Below are 17,095 nucleotides of genomic sequence, written 5' to 3' on the forward strand. Positions count from 1 at the left end.
ACTAATCATTTTTAAGATTTCAATCATCAAGCAGACGATCTCAAATGGACCATCCTTGAGCAACCTGTAAGACCCCAGCATATCACTGACATCTCTAAATTTTTATTTAGAAGAGAGCAACGCTGAGTTTTTGGTATCAAAAGTGATATGTTAGGACTCAACGAAGACATCCATTGGTTGTCTCTCTAAGCCTGTATCACATCTACTCCCTGTCACAAGCATCCTGCTATTAATAGAGCATCCGCTTTCCTGAATATAGGACAGGGGTGTTTTCACTTCCTACATCATGATGGGGGGGGGGATTTGAGTCAAAATGGGCTATAAGCCCCTGCATGTTAGCTGAGTAGTGCTCACAGCGATAGGGGCACATTCTGACTTACCAACTTTTTTGCATGTAGTCACCACTTATATCATGTACTCCACCATAGCTCTTGATATTTTTGACTTTTATGCCTGGTTTGGTGCTATTCACAAGGTGTAGATCAACGTTTTCTATTGTGATTGTGAATACATTCACTGTTTACGTCTCTATAAAGTTGGGTTGAAAAGACAGTGTTATGTTCCAGCATGAACATTGATCTTTCGCGCATGCGCGGTACAGAACACTGATCTTTTGAGCATGCTATGTAGCCTAACAGGCATCTCAGTGGGACACCCATGAAGGTCCTTGCCCGGGCAGCGCAGGTAATCCCCGCTGCTATTTAAAACATCAGTCGCCTACATCGGTACCTCCGGTTGCAATTCTATACTACAACGGAGTACCGACGGAGAGGTGAGTTGGGTGGGTCGTTAAAAGAGGCTGGCAATATATTTTGTCCGCTGGACAGTTGACTCTGCCTTGCTTGCTACTATTACAATTAGTTTGCACTGCTACTTTTTCTTTGTTATTTAAGGGCAGTTAGAGTGAGCCAACGCTTTTTCACTTTGGTATATCCAAATCCTTTTTAGCACCGTTGGCATTATTACAACATAGTTCTTTTTCACAAAAGCTTGAGTTTGCAGTTGCATTCACATATTGTTGGGGAGGGGCATGTTCCATTTAGCCCTCGATTTTAATACTGGTTACCATAGGTGTTGCGCCATGAGAATGATTGACATAGTACTGGGCTCAAATGCTGAGCAGTTAGTCGCACACACAAGTAGTTGGAGAGAGACATGATTCACTTAGCCCTCTTTTGAATACGTGTCATCACAGGCGCTCCGTAATGAGCATGATTTACACTGCTTTGGGCTCAATTGATTGAGCAGCTTGTGCGCGTTGCTCTGGGAGGATTGTTTGGTAGAATTTCGACGTTGATCCCTGTACATTAATTATTTATGGCATAAGATGTATCAGTATTATCTGGGACTACGTATACTTATCTTTCAAATTACCTTTGGTATCCCCCATCGTAACTAGGGGCGATTATTGAGAGAGCTTGGTGGTTGTGATTCATTGATACATCCGACCATCGATATATAAAGACGTGTGTGAATGCCAGTGCGCTTCTTGTTAATGGTATTGTATTGCTGCTAGTGAGGCATCATATACTTCAGAGACCTGTAGCTATATGGCTACGGCCTGGGCATACCTTTTTCATGATTGATTAGACTATTCGCTTATTCACAGTGCCACTTTCCATTATCTGTATATTTTTATATTTCTGTATCTGTAACCTGTGTCCATGTTTGTTGGTGGTCCTTGACACCACTTTCACATCCTTACACACCATATAGCAAAACGGACTCATCAATCAATCAATCAATCAAGGAATTTATATCGCGCGCTACTCACCCGGAAGGGTCTCAAGGTGTGTGGGGGAGGGGGTCTGCTACTGCTCGAACAACCAGGTCTTGAGTTGTTTCCTGAAGGCGAGGTGGTCCTGGGTCAGCCGCAGGTGGATGGGCAGGGAGTTCCATGTCTTGGCCGCCAGGTAGGAGAAGGATCTTCCTCCGGCGGTGGTCCTCTGGATGCGTGGGACGACGGCGAGGGCGAGGTTAGCGGATCGTAGCTGGCGGGTGGGCATGTAGAAGGTCAGGCGGTCGTTGAGGTACCTTGGGCCCATGTCATGGAGGGATTTGTGTGCGTGGGTGAGGAGTCTGAACGTGATCCTCTTGTTGACAGGGAGCCAGTGCAGGTCTCTCAGGTGGCTCGAGATGTGGCTGCGTCGGGGGACGTCAAGGATGAGTCGGGCGGAGGCGTTCTGGATACGCTGAAGTCTTTTCTGAAGCTTGGCTGTTGTACCGGCGTAGAGGGTGTTTCCGTAGTCCAGTCTGCTGGTGACGAGGGCCTGGGTGACCATCTTCCTGGTTTCTGCCGGGATCCATCGGAAGATTTTGCGGAGCATGCGGAGGGTGTGGAAGCAGGATTAATTGTTGGACGTTTGCTTGTTTTTTCAGAGCGGGGCTCACTTCCCAGAGTTGTAACCAGGTTGAGGTGGGCTTATTTGTCCTTCAAATTGGGTGAGTGAATACATTTTGGAGTACCCTAATGGACTAATTTTTTGTTTAAGGCATTGAAAAGAGAATTATCCTCATACAGTATAGTAATTATTTGGCAAAGTCCTAGAAACCAGAATGATTTGGTTTTTCTGTGTCTTTTTTCTTTAGACAAGTTCCAGTCATACTGAATCCACACTTGGATTACTGGTTTTGTATTATGAATCATCATTATTATTTTTTTCACTTCACAGCAGCAGCTTTGTTTTCTGGTCCAGACATACTTGTAAGATGGTTGATGGCTGAAACATGTCGACCTTTTCTTAATCTAGCAGTTTTCTATAGATTCTGCTTTGCACTGCTTTTTATTCCTGCCAGTATAGATGAGCTAATAAAGTTCTTTTTCATCTGCACTAGGTAGTTTTAGTTTCACACACTTTTTTTCACTCACTTTTTGTGCTGCACCCTCACATCACTACACTGCTCGTCTTTGGGATTTTAGCATCCAGACTTCAGGTACAACTAAAAACATACCTGAGCTCCCACCTCTCAGTGAGGTGGTTGTAGCCCTCAGTGGGACTAGGTTTTTCCACTGGGAGGAGAAAGCCCAAATGATGAAGCATGTCACCTTTGGTGAGTGAGGGCATTCGTCCTAAAAAGGGATTGCTTCCCCTATTAGGTTTTGTTAATGAGACACAGATTCACTTTTCATCTCTTTCTTTGTGTTACCATTTATTATGAGATACTCACTAACACATATAAATATCTCCTACCTGGAGATATATACGAAATGCACACAATACATTGCAAAGAAAACAGGTAAGAAGCACGTATTACACAGTGATCACCAGGGGGGACCAAACCATATACTAAAATAGAGGGATGCAAACCACGACTCAAGTGAAGACTGTACCCAGAGGATGTAGAAATGCCTGGGACCCAAGGAACCACCCATGCTAAGTAACCAGGAACCCCACGGAAGCCGTGTGCAGAGTGGGAACACGACCGCGGGCTCAATTGAAGTCAATGGGTAAGTCGCAGTTGCAATTTTAAAGAAGAAGGACTCATCTCAGTGGGCCCTGAAGATACCCCATGAAAGACAGAAGGTTGGAGAGCCACCCCACCCGTGGATACCCTAGGAACAAGGATACCTACACCAGGGAAGCCAGGTGCATAGGTGAGAATTGGCATCAGAAACCGCCGTCAAATTCAATGGAGGACTTCAGGAAGATGCTGCTGGGGAAGAAGTGGAAAGTGTCTGGTGGAATACGAAGGTGGATTCAAGTTGAAAAGTACCTGCAACCAGAGGGGACAGAGTCTATGGCACTCTGGATTCACCAGGGGGCACGGAAGTCGAATGCCCACCACTGTCGGGTGTTGTAGGAGAGTTGACAGTGATCTTGGAGCTGCAGCTGTGCGGACCAGGCAAGGATGTGGAAGACCAGGTGCCATTCACGAGCTGTCCCATGTCAGAAGAGTTGAGGGGCCAGTGTCCGTCGGGAGCACCAACAAGCCTTGGCAACAGCAAACAACGTGGAAAGTGAAAAAAAAGGTGCAGGTGACTCGCTACATGCAAGGGAGTCATAGCAAGCCCAGAGAAATCAGGGAAGCCCAATGAAATCAAAGAAGATCCTCAAATGGACCCACAGGCCGGCGGTACTGGAGTTGTGAGAGGACCTCGAGCAGCTCAACAAAGATGCAGGCCTACGGTGCAAGGGGTGCAATGAGGACAAAGATCATTGTCACAGGAGAGGCTTGAGGTGGAGGCTACTTGGAGCCTGAAGATCTCTGAGGAAGAGAGCCAACAAGCCTTTGCAACAGCAAGTCAACACAGTGTGCAGGGGTTCGGTTCCTGCAGCTCCGACGAGGGATACTGGCCTCAAGCCCGGTAAGAGGACAGGGCAGGCCTCGATGGATGTGAAGAACCACTACCTGTGTTGCTGAGCCTTTAGGAGTCTGTGGGAGCCCAGGATCAGCAGACCGGTCAGCTTCATTGCAGTGCCTGCAGATGCAGGAAAGTGACCACTTCACTCCAAGGGAGATTCCTTCAGGTGTCTTTGATGCCCACAGGTCTTGGAAGGTTCCTGTATGGAGCACCGGCACAGACGTTGCAGCAGACAAGCAGGGAGACAAGACCAGGAGCAGCAAGAGTCTTTCCAGTTGCAGTCTCGATACCCAAAGCGAAGTTCAGAGTGCCCAGATGGTCCAACATGAAGTGGTGTCTTGATATGAATCTTGTCCCACGATGAATCTAGGGACCCACCCACAGGGAAGCCCTTAAGTACTCTAAGGAAAGGGTTGGGACGTTTCAGTGTTCCCTCCCAGGGGATGGGTTTGGACAGTGGTTAGGATACTCCCATGTCCTTTGTCCAGTTTCACGCCAGAGCGGGAGCCAATGGCTCACTGAGCTGGTTTGAAATGGACTATGCAAGGAGGGCACCATACATGCCCCTCAAGCAGACTGAGTGGAGTTCCCACCCGGCCCCAATACACTAAACCCTGTCTGGGCGGTGGTCACACCTCACTGTGACAGGAAACCTATTATCCTGCCTTCCCCTGCTCGAGCTTGGCTCAGCAGCAGGAGGGCAGAACCGTGTATCTGGTCGGCAGCAACCATAGTTTGCTGTCTGGCTCTAGAAGACTGGTACCGGGAGCATTGAGGGCCTCCCAGAGGAGCTTTACAGTGCATGTAATCATACTGATTCCAACATGTTTGATACCAAACTCGACAGGGTTCTTTACAGCCAGTTTAGAGATGGTCATCGCGTAATGACACATGGCCACTCTATGTATCATAATGGCTGATGCACTTACAACCCAGGAGAATGGACTCCGAAGGTTGTAAGGGTGTTCGACTCATGCAGAAGCACCCTCACACTTAGAACGGTGCACCTTGCCTTCAGGATTGAAAGGCCTGCCTTGGGGTAACTTATCGGTTTTAAGTGCAGTGACCTCAGATACAGGGAAATCTATATCTGTCGTAAGTGGTGCTAGCACCAGCTTACACAGGGTGCAATAGCAGGCCCCTATGTCACAATTTGAATGGTCTCTCATGGGTGGCATAATACATGCTGCAGCCCTGGAGTACCTATGCCCTGGGTACATCAATACCATACACTAGGGGCATATAACAGTACACAAGTGTCCAATCTGGGGTGTACCAAAGTACTCACCATGCTCAATTTAAGGGAGAAAGCCAAAAGACTGGGGTCCTGGTTAGCATGATCCCAGTCAGACTAGTCAGAAACAGCTTACCACAAGGCAAGAAGTGGGGGTAACCATAAAAGCAGATCCTACTTTCCTACAAGGTGTTCACTCATTCTCTTTATTTTTCCCTAACCAATAAATGTATGCCCAAGGCAGCTGTAGCCAAGGCAGTTGAAGGAAAGGTGGAAGACAACAAGTAAGAGGGAGCACATGGTTACCTCCATGAGGGCTGATGGGTTCACAGAGAAATAAACTTTAATGTTGGATGGAGGGTGCTTCCGGAGACATGATCAAAACACAGCCCCTTGCCATCTTCATACATTGAGTGGCCTGTCTAGGCTCGCATGGCTCTCTTTCAACTCTGGCATGCCCAGGTGGGCACCCCACTAAGGCCTCCGTGGGTTTGAACAAGGATTATGGTCCACAAAGTGATCAAAGATGCAGGCTGAAACTCCCTTGAATGAGGTTTAGGCACTACAGACTGGAGTTTTAACCATTCGGCATAAAAATGACACACAACCATGACATTTTGGCAAATGGAGAAACACCTTTGAAGGCTGGTCCCCTAGATATACAGGTGACAAGAGATAAAGCTACACCTGAAAAGCTTCCCAGCCTGTCCCCACCCTGTTAGCCTTTATTGGCACCAACGTGTCTGAAAGATCTTCCAAAGTTGCTGCAGGCCAGTCTGTGAGCTGGTGGGGGCGCTAGGAATCCTGTAGAGGACATAAGTCCACACTAAAAGGTTTTTCACGTCTAGGTCTCGTGTTCGAATTGAAACCCCTAAGGGAGACATTTTCAGACGCGGGCAAACTGTGGAAACTGCCCATGTTCCCCACCTTTCAAGAAGGCCCCAGATTAAGGGACGGTGACAGTCAAACCTTAACAGGTTTGGGTTAAAAAAATAAAAAAAGCTTTGTCTGTTTTGATTTGAACACTGGGCGTGCTTGTTAGTGTTCAAGCATGACCTGACATCTTAACCCTCACGCTTTCAGGCAGCTGGTGGTATTTACATTAAAAAATAGTTCTGTGTCTTGCCTCTGTCCTTCCTTCAAAGTGCCTCTTTTTCCTCAATCTTCTCTCTTTGTCTTTCTCTATCGCTACTTTATGTCAGTATCTACACCCTGTGTCTCTATCTCAACTTTTTCTACCTATGTCTATCTGAACTCTCTCTTAATATGCCTCTCTCTACGCTATATCACCTTTATGACTTCCCCTCTCTTTTTCTATCAACCACTCTCTGGCTCCCATCTCCACCTCACAACTTCCTCGGTGCATAGCTTTACTGTCTTGTTTCCATCTCACCTCCCTGTATCGCTCTTTCATTTGCTTGACCGCTCTCTCAGCCTTGTCTCTATTTATTATATCTCTTCCTCTATACCTTTCTCTCTGAATACTCTCTATACCTGGTGTTTTTTCTGTACCTCTTTTCATTTTGCCCCCTGCCTCACCGCTTTCTCTCTCTCTCTCTCTCTCTCTCTCTCTATCTCTCTTTCTGTACACTATACTTCAGGTCTCTCTATCTGTCTAATTCTACCTCTGCCGCCTTTACCTTTCTCTAACTTACCTGCGTTTCTACCTTTCTGTCTTGTTCTACATCACCCCTCTGTGTACCCCACTCTTCGCCTCTACATTTATTTCACCCTATCTGTAGCTCTCTCTGTTTAATTCTAAAACCGTACCTACCCTCTTGTTATGTTTCTCTATATATCACTTCCTCTGTTTACTGCTCTTTAACTTTCTTTCTCTTAACCTTATCTCTCTCCCTACTAAGCCTCCCGAACTCATCTTTAGCTCTACCTCCCTTCTCCTTTACATGACCTCTCTCACTATACTTACTTCTTTACCTTTCTATCCTCTTATTTTCACCCCCTCCCATTCGCTTACTCAGGAGAGTGGTATGTAGCTGTCTCACCAGAGAAGCGCATTTATAAAAACAGAAGATGGACAAGGCACGGGAAGAGAAATAAGGAGAAGATTATCAGATACCACTGGATGGGAAGGTGAAAATCCTCTGATCAGTATTTTAAATGAAAAATACCAGAGCTGATTGTATGTATTTGTGATTGCGAACTCTCGATAATCGAAGCTATAATTTCGATGTGTTATTTCCATCCCACTGCCTGGCGACCAGGCCCCTCTTCACTGAAACCGATATTGCTGTTGAAACTAAATGGGCATTTGGGAGTTTTCACCTGATTTTGCACATTGCCTTAACCGCGCGTGCGAGCATAACTAAAGCTTGAACTAGAAAAACATATTATTTATCAAGCATCCATCTGCATCTTAGTAACTTTAAGATGCAGACAGAATCAGAGTCATTTGCATGTCAAAGCGCTTTGCATAGCGAACGACCATCCATACATGAAAAAACATGTTCATCACAAGATCTAACTAAGGCAGCACATTCATCATTTATACCATCAGTTCAATAAGTTCGGTGTCGTAGCCCAAAGGAGCTGTATGTGTGTTGTCAGTGTTGAGATGTTGATATGTTGTTCATTAGGTATTTGAATATTATAAATGTATTTAACTAATCCTTTTTAAAAATGACAGAAGCATTCAATGCTCAAATTAGATTCAGTAGCTGTTCGCATAACAATTGGCGCATCCAACTTAAGTAACACACCCCCAACTTCAACGCAGGACCTGAGCTTGGCTTGGGACAATATTGGGGGACGCGTGCTCTGCCATAGTGTCAGTGTGGTGACAATCACAACCACTGATTGTTAAAGCGACACAAGCGCCTAGAAAGGATGCCATACCAATCAGCACTACCATTGGGTGAATCACTCATGACTGAATCCTGTAACTGGGTGGATGTCAGATAAGTTAGTTTCTTTGTTTCATTATTTTGTAGGGTTTCTGTAGCCATCTTAAAACACTTTGTTTTGATTTTGAGAAGAATTGGTTTGTTTATCAGCCCTAGGCACCAGGGGCGTAGCTATCAATAGTGCAGCAGGTTCAGTAGCACCAGGACGGAGGGGTCTTCGTGACCACTGCCCTCCTATTATATCTGCTTTTAACTACCAAGAGGGGGATTCAGAGTCCATGTTCCTAGCTTGCTCTAGAGTCCAAGGCACCTCTGCTACATCACTGTCCGCCACAAGTAGTTGGACAGCGTGTTGGGGAAACAACCATTACAAGGCAGTCATTACAACGCACTACATTTACAACGCAGTCATTACAATGCAACTGCCTTTAAATCGCATGCCATTACAACGCAGCCATTACAAAGCATGTCACTACAACGCATGCCATTACAACGCATGTCAGTACACCGCATGCCATTACAACGCATTATAAGGTAAGTAAATGGGAATAGTAATTTTTACCCCTAGACTATCCACCACTTACCCTACTGTTGCACACACTGGAGTGGGAATAGTAATTTTTACCCCTACAATATCCAACACTTACCCTACTGTTGCACTCACTGGAGTGGGAATAGTAATTTTTACCCCTACACTATCCAACACTTACCCTATTGTTGCACTCACTAGAGTGGGAATAGTATTTTTTACCACTACACTATCCAACACTTAACTTACTGTTGCCCTAAAAGTATCATGCGTTGTAACGGTATGCCCAGGCGTAGTGCTCCGCTCCGCCCACGGAGTGTACGTAGCGCTGCCTGCTTTGCGGTTTACGAAGTAGGCGTAGCAGGAAGCGCTACGCACACGCCAGGGCGAAGCAGAGCTGCCCGCCGCCCGCCCTCATTTTAAAATAATGTAAAGAATTTTAAACTAAGTAAAATGCCCGCGCATGCGCATTTCTCGCAAGAAATGCTCACGCGCGGGCGTCTGCGCATGTGCATTTGTGAGAAGAAGCTGCCGTCAACCAGGAAGAGGGAGCCCCGGGATGCCACACCGCAGGTAAGGCATTTTCTCTTATTTTTAAAATACTTTAACTTATTCTAAAATGAGGGCGGGCGGGAGGCGGGCGGCGCGTAGTGGGGCTACGCAGAGCGCGCGAGTGTGCGTAGATTTGGCCACACTATGCGTTGCTCCACGTAGCCCCACTACGCCCACTACTAGTTGTAATGGTATGCGTTGTAATGGAATGCGTTGTAAATGTAGTTTCTAAAAATGCGTTGTGATGGCATGCGTTGTAAAATCGTGCATTCAAATGGATGTTGCAATGTAAAATCTACGTTGTAAAGGCACGCGTTGTAAATGTTTGCGTTGTAACGTGTTCTATTCGTGTGTCGGCTCGGAACCTTCTTTCCAGCTGACAGCTTTGTACACTCAGTGATGACTGTAGATACCATCTCCGAGTCGTATTACTCCATATCCGCTGCGGATTTCTTAGTTGTTCTTAGAAGTGTTACAGAGGTGAGTTGTTTCTCTGTGTCAGCGCTGAGATAAGTCCTGGGCAACGGTCACACGTTCACAGTAATGTCCACAAGTTTTCAATTTTGATCAAGGCATTCAAAGGATTTCGTGGCGACAAGTAGGCAGAACATTGGTAAATGAAAATCCAGCAAATGAGATGTGTCATCGATATAATGTTGGGTGTTATGATTCTGAAAAATCAGACACCAGATGCAGAGAATGAAAGAAGGCTCCTCTTCTATAGGGTAGGGCATCTTTTTGTATGGCCACGACACTTGTCAACACGTGCACCAGCAATACATGTACTCTGAATATTTACTATGAAAATGTAAAATCTGCCAAATGCCCCAAAATAATCTGAAAGAGTTGGCTCCCCGAGGATAGATGCTGAGCAGTCCCTTGATCAACGAATTGTGGTTACTCCGCTCCAGTGCTTTAAATAGAACTACAGAAGTGCTGGTACTCACTATCCAGAGTGACTATCTCCTTGCAGGATGTGCTGGTACTCGCTATCCAGAGTGCCTGTCTCTTTCCAGGAAGTGCGGGTACTCACTATCCAGAGTGCTTGTCTCCTAGGAAGTGCCGGTACTCACTATCCAGAGGGCCTGTCTCCTTCTAGGAAGAGCTGATACTCACTATGCAGAGTGCCTGTCTCCTCCTAGGAAGTGCTGGTACTCACTATACAGAGTGCCTGTCTCCTGCCAGGAAGTGCTGGTACTCACTATCCAGAGTGCCTGTCTCATACGAAGTGCTGGTACTCACTCTCCAGAGTGCTGTCTCCTTCCAGGAAGTGCTGGTACTCACTATCCTGAGGGCCTGTCTCCTTCTAGGAAGAGCTGATACTCACTATGCAGAGTGCCTGTCTCCTCCTAGGAAGTGCTGGTACTCACTATACAGAGTGCCTGTCTCCTGCCAGGAAGTGCTGGTACTCACTATCCAGAGTGCCTGTCTCATACGAAGTGCTGGTACTCACTCTCCAGAGTGCTGTCTCCTTCCAGGAAGTGCTGGTACTCACTATCCTGAGGGCCTGTCTCCTGGGAAGTGCTGGTACTCACTATCCTGAAGGCCTGTCGCCTCCTAGAAAAAGTGCTGGTACTTACTGCCTAGTGTCTGCCTCCTTCTAGGAAGTGCTGGTACTCACTATCAGGGGGTGCCTTTCTCCTAGGAAGTGCTTTTACTCACTACCCAGAGTGCCTGTCTCCTAGGAAGTGCTGGTACTCACCCATTAAGTGTACTGTGGCATAGCTGAGAAGTGCAGGTAGTCTCCCTTTCAAATTGAAGACATGCAGGTATAGTACCTGACGGTACCTAACAGTAATTGCCCATTTAAATCACTGCGTCTGCTCCCCTCTCCATCTTCCTAAAATCACAACGACGTTTTTAACGCTCCTTCAGACAGTTTCGAAACTTGCACAAGCCCTACATGGCTGGCCACAGATGCCAGCTGAAGACTCGGCAGCGATAACCATAGCCTAATGGGAAACATCGACTGAAGCTAACGCGATGCAAGGAAATTCATTTGGCTGCAAAAGCAAAAAGACAGCTAAATGTGTAGCAGATGAGGCGAGGTGCATCGCGTACTCGGACAGGACCCTTCCTAGCCGCCGGCACCACCACCTCCGACCATGTGTTGTGCACCTGCAGCCGTGCAGATGCCGCTCCCTTTGAAGCGGCGCGGGAACCTCTTGTGTGAGAGGCCGCCATGTCTCCTTGGGCTCTTATAAACGTTGTTCGTGTCTTTGTTCAGCCTGTAGTGGCCCCAGCGAAGGGCTCTGGGCTCGCGTCTGGCTGCTGCATATTTGCAGATCTGTCAACCTTTTGGAGCAGAATGTACGTTTGGGAATGTAAGTGACTATTCTTATCCGCAGCCGTGATTGGACAGCGAAGGAAGACGGCCATTCTTAGCCGCAGCCGTGATTGGACAGCGAAGGAACGCGACCATTCTTAGCGATTGGACAGTGGCTGAAATTGCACTTCAACACATGTATTTGACACTAAAGCATAGCTCTGACTGAAAGGGACATTGAAATATTACACAAAAATGTGAAAGCGTCTATAAAAACAGATGTGTAGAATCATATAACGACCCATTATGTTGACAAATGATTCGACGTGGTGTTGGATCCAGAATTCCTGGATTGTATCCATTTTTATAGCGTCACTAGGATAAAATGCAGTGAGGTTGTAATGCATTAGCTTTAAAGTCCCAGAGACATCAGTGCAGGACTGGCCTCTGCTGAAAGAGTCTTTGCTACACTTAAAACAAATGCGTTGTTCCTTCGCTGCGCTTTATTTTTCACTCAGCCTAAGAAAAGAAATCAAACTTTGAGTGTTACAACAGAGAAAGAAGGCGGGCAATGGCTTGAAGCACGACAAATCACGGGCGCTCCAACTATAATACTGGTTTTCCAAGAGGCAGAAAAAAGCGTTAGTATGCCCTATCAAGAACAAGCAATGGCAAAGCCAAGGTTTCACCTTTAAAAGGGGATTGTTGACGCACTGGCTTTACCATTAAAAAAAAATCTTTATGAAATGGCCATTGGTCAGGCTGAAATAGGAAAATAATCCAGGAAAATGGTCACCGCTGCATCATTATCATCGCAGACACCCATCATGGAATGGATCAATATCAATATTAAAACCTACGTCTATACCCTTTTCAAGATAGACACCATGCACGCATGCATGTGATTGCATCATGACGCATGCATGCACTAGGGTGTACTAGCAGCCATTTTGGCTGTCTTTTTTCACTGTTCCAACATGGCCAAAAGTAAAGTAAAATTTAAAAAAATAAAGCACACAAGAGCGCAAAAACAGAAGCGTGTGGCCCAGTAGCTGCTGGGCCCTCCAAAATTCTGTTTTTAAAAGGAAACAGGGCAGAGAGGGGCTGGGAGCACCCAGCGAGCAAGGGGAGTGGGGTTAGGGTGACCTGATAGAAAGAGCATGGCGCAGGGGTCCTTGTAGCGGAAAAGCATTTAGGGGCATATTATCAAGACAGGCGATAAAATTATCGCCGCTTTAGCAGCAGAAAGCTGTCGCTAAAACGGCGATAATGGGCTTGATAATATGCTCTATGGAATTCCAATTGAAGCCCATGTTAGATGTGAATGACATCTAACCTGAGATTCAATTGGAATTCCATAGAGCATATTATCAAGCCCATTATCGCCGTTTTAGCTGCAGTTTTCTGCCGCTAAAGCGGCGATAATTTTATCGCCTGTCTTGATAATATGCCCCTTAGTGTGTGAAACTATTACATCCATGAAACTCTGTGGGCTGATACCAGTGATGATGGAAAACCCTGTTAGCCAATGCCTAAAGGCAGCTGAACCACGTGTGCGTGTGTGTCTGTGTGTGTGTTGTGGTTGTGTGTGTGTTTTTGTAACAACACCTAAACCTGGCTATAGGCGAGACCTTAAGAAAGATGAGTCAATGAGACGGTTCATCAACAGGGATGTCCCCCAGGGCTCTACCTTTGTTTTATTAACCGAAGCAATATCCCATGCAGTAGCTTTTTGACTTCTTACAGAATATGCTGCAGGTGGCTGCAAAGACATTTTGCTTTAGATACAACCTGGGGTGCAGGCTGGTGACTGACGTTCCACTGTACCTCAGACCTTCTGCGACTAACTTCCACAGAATTGTATAACTGCATTTCCTAATTACCTCCTCAGTAGTAAGCCAATTGATTTTTCTCGTCTCTTTATTAATTGATAACATTTTGAAAGATTGTGTCAGTCTTTCCCACCTTTCTCATCATCCACAAATGTTATTATTAGCTCTCAAATCATGCAAAAAAATAACCTAATATCGCTTTTCTTTGCACTTTTCCACCAAATCAGGCCTCCTGTAATCGCCTATGGAATCACTGCTCTCATTATGTTGTGACTCGTATGCCAAGAAGTCTTTCGAACATCAGTTAACGAACCAGGATTGTTAACTGATCAGTGTTCCCTTTACTCTGTTCAAGCTGAGCTCGTAACTTCACATGATCCTCACTTCTTTGGAAGTCACAACATACTGTGCCCAAAATGTTGGAAGACATTTCCATTTTTGGTGAGTCTAAATTTACCTATTTTAATTAGCACCGATGTGCCAATTACTTGTTTCGTTGGTGATGCTCATTTTACAAATTTGTACGTAAAGTAACTGAGAACATGGCAAGCACGATTCTGGCAAGCTAACATTTGCCATATCCTCACTTAGGAACAACTTCATAAAATGCGCCCCACCTGATGATGATTATAAGCTGTACAACTGTACAAGTGTGTGCACAATGATGATTAAGTCTGTCGATGAAAGAAGCATGCCTCAACTGAAGGAAGCGAAGGAGCGCACACTGACTGTGACAAGAGCAGGTTGTTGCTCATAGTGCGTCTGGACCCACTCATTATCATTTCTCTCCATTTGAAGTAAAATGACTATTAATCCTGCCCCTTGTCCCCACTTATATTCGCCTTGGCAATGGAGTCCCTGGCTGTTGCATTGATGGGAAAGTTGGGAAGATGGGGTATTCAAAAATGGGATATTAACCACGTGGTCTCGATGTACGCGGATGGTACACTGGTATATATTCGGCACGAAGCCGTACCAGCTCTACTTACAGAACTCAAGAAATTTGGAGCAGTGTCTGGTCTTCGCCTTAACACTGGAAAGTAAAAACTGTTCCTCTATGGGGAAACCATCCAGGAAACCAGACAATGATCTACCTAGTGTGGGGTTGACGTGGGGTTGACGTGGGTATCTAGGGATACGATTAATACATACTCCCACGCTTACCTAGAAAACAACGGAGGGAGATGAGTGGACGGTATCAGCAATTCCCTTAAGTTCTGAAAGGAGCTTCCACCCTCCCTGGTGGGAAGAATAGCGCTCATAAAAATGGCCATTTTACTAAGATGCTGATATGTTCTGAAGAATTCATTGTATAAAATCCCACACCAATATTTTACACAACTAGAACATTTATTGATTGAACTATTATGGGGAAACAGGAAGAAGTGGGTTAAACTAGATACAACAAAAATGGGAGGCGGGAGGAATGGAGGTCCCACGCCTAGACTTATACTACATGGTCACACAACTACAACACGCTGTGCATTGGATAGACGTGCATAATAACTGGAAGAAACAACTACTAGCAGGTAAACCCACGGATGGGTCTCCTTACCAGAGCTCCGTATGATGGGGGCCAGGGTTATATCCATATATTGTTCGACATGTTGCAGCAGTATGGGAAACAGCAGTAAAAAAGTAGTTCGACATGCACCCTATGCCCCAGATATGCCATTATGGGTGGTGAAACCCTTCAAAAAGATAGCGGATTCTATGTCCGTTAAAAGATGGATGAAAGTACACACAATGGGTGATTTATATAATAATGAACAATTCATAACAAGGGAGGAAGCAGAGAATACATTTGCATTGGGAAAGGGACACTTTTTTCAATATTCAAAGATCTCAGCAACTGCCTGTGAAATATGGTCCACATTTCCGCAAGAACCGCCTTCTACATCGACTCTACGGGCACTGCTTGGCCTGGCCGGAGGCCGTAGACTTGTCTCAAGTATATATAGGGTGTTGCGAGACGACCCCCCCAAATACCCCTTCCAGTCCAGGCGAGATGGGACGACAGGTTAGCTGAACCCCTGGCGGATAAAGAATGGGCAAAGGTACATGAGGAAGTTAAACGGGTCGGCTCAAACGCGAGATTTAAACTTATACAATATAATATTATACATCAAACCTATCTGACCTCTCAGGTCTTAGAATATACCCGGACCGCACTACCAAAAGCCCCAGATGCCAGCAAGCAGAAGCGCATTTCATTATCATGAAATGGGATTGTCCAGCACTGACACAAAACCGGGGAAACGTAATTGATTGGGCACAAACTGCCACAGGGTGCTAAATCTCCAAAACAATCCGGGTAGTAATATTGGGACTGGTCCCTATGCCAAAATCCCAAAAGCTTAGTAGAGGATTTGTCCTACAGGGGCTGGTGTTGGCAAAGAGGAGGATAGCGATAAAATGGATCTGCTCGGATCCCCCACACTGGAGCGATGGCTAAAAGATCTGAGCGAATGGGCAACTGCAGAGCTAGTTAGAATGAAAAGGGTCAGAAGGGATGAAAAGGTAGAGGAGGATGCGCGGGCCTGGTCCCTCATGCTAGCAGACATAAAAGATCCCCCGCCTCGGGTGACGAACCAATGGAGGAAGGGAAGCAGAGGTCAGAAGTAGAGGGAGCGACCAGATGAGGAAACAAGAGACAATGTTCTGGATGCAAGATATGACCAATGGGAAGACTGTTTTGTTACGCTTTCAGAGCTCTGACACGACAATGGGAGGGGGGAATACTGTTTGTTTATTGTTAAACTAGCGTGATAACCTGAAATATATATGTTTAGGAATGAACAACTTCAGGATAAAAAATTTCAAGATATAGATATACAAATACAAGGACACAAAGAGAAGATATATATGTCAGTAGATATGATAACTGTGAATGTGTATTGTTAGTATGCGAAAATGCCAATAAAATATTTTCACACAAAAAAAGATGACTGTTAATCGTTTAAAGATTTTCCCTCAACTTTCACTGGTTGTAGTAGTTGGAAGTTTCATTTTATAGACCAGTTGCTGCATCCTATATTAATACGTGAAGATTGTTTTTTTTACAGCACAGACATTGGCCCCCACCACTGGCACTAAAGCCCATGTGATGTCAAATCCTGTGATGTCATCGGGGGTCAATCAGCATGTGATCCTATTTTGCATATCCCTATGATGTTAGAGAAACGCTGCACCACCTTTGTGGTGTTTGGGGCTAGCTTCTGCTCTCTGGAGTCAAGATGTCACATATTACTGTGATGTAACTTTCCTCCTATGCTTGCTCTCTCCACGGAGCACTGTCTGCTTTGAGGGGACTCTTGCTAGTTGCTTGGGTGCCTGCTGTAAAACTGGCTGCTTGGTGTCAGTGGGTTGATTGTCTTCTCTACTTTTACTGCTGGATGTTGCTTGGCCTGCAGCGTTTGGCCCTGCTCTAAAATGAGAGAAAGGGCTTTCTGTGGGGTGGTACTAAAATACCATGGGCTAAATATCGTCTGACACATTTATTGTGTACTAAATATTGT

General features: G+C 45.6%; 1 long non-coding RNA gene across 1 annotated transcript; it reads left to right on the forward strand.

The window, feature by feature from the left end:
* Positions 1 to 682: 682 nt before the first annotated feature.
* Positions 683 to 16,417, forward strand: LOC146868785 (uncharacterized). The gene is made up of 4 exons (XR_014964216.1): positions 683 to 772; positions 2,380 to 2,442; positions 13,805 to 14,018; positions 14,169 to 16,417. It is a non-coding gene; the product is annotated as an uncharacterized LOC146868785 (long non-coding RNA).
* Positions 16,418 to 17,095: the final 678 nt, after the last annotated feature.

The sequence above is a fragment of the Triturus cristatus genome, chromosome 1_2 (assembly GCF_964204655.1).
Source record: "Triturus cristatus chromosome 1_2, aTriCri1.1, whole genome shotgun sequence".
In the NCBI taxonomy this organism is placed as follows: domain Eukaryota; kingdom Metazoa; phylum Chordata; class Amphibia; order Caudata; family Salamandridae; genus Triturus; species Triturus cristatus.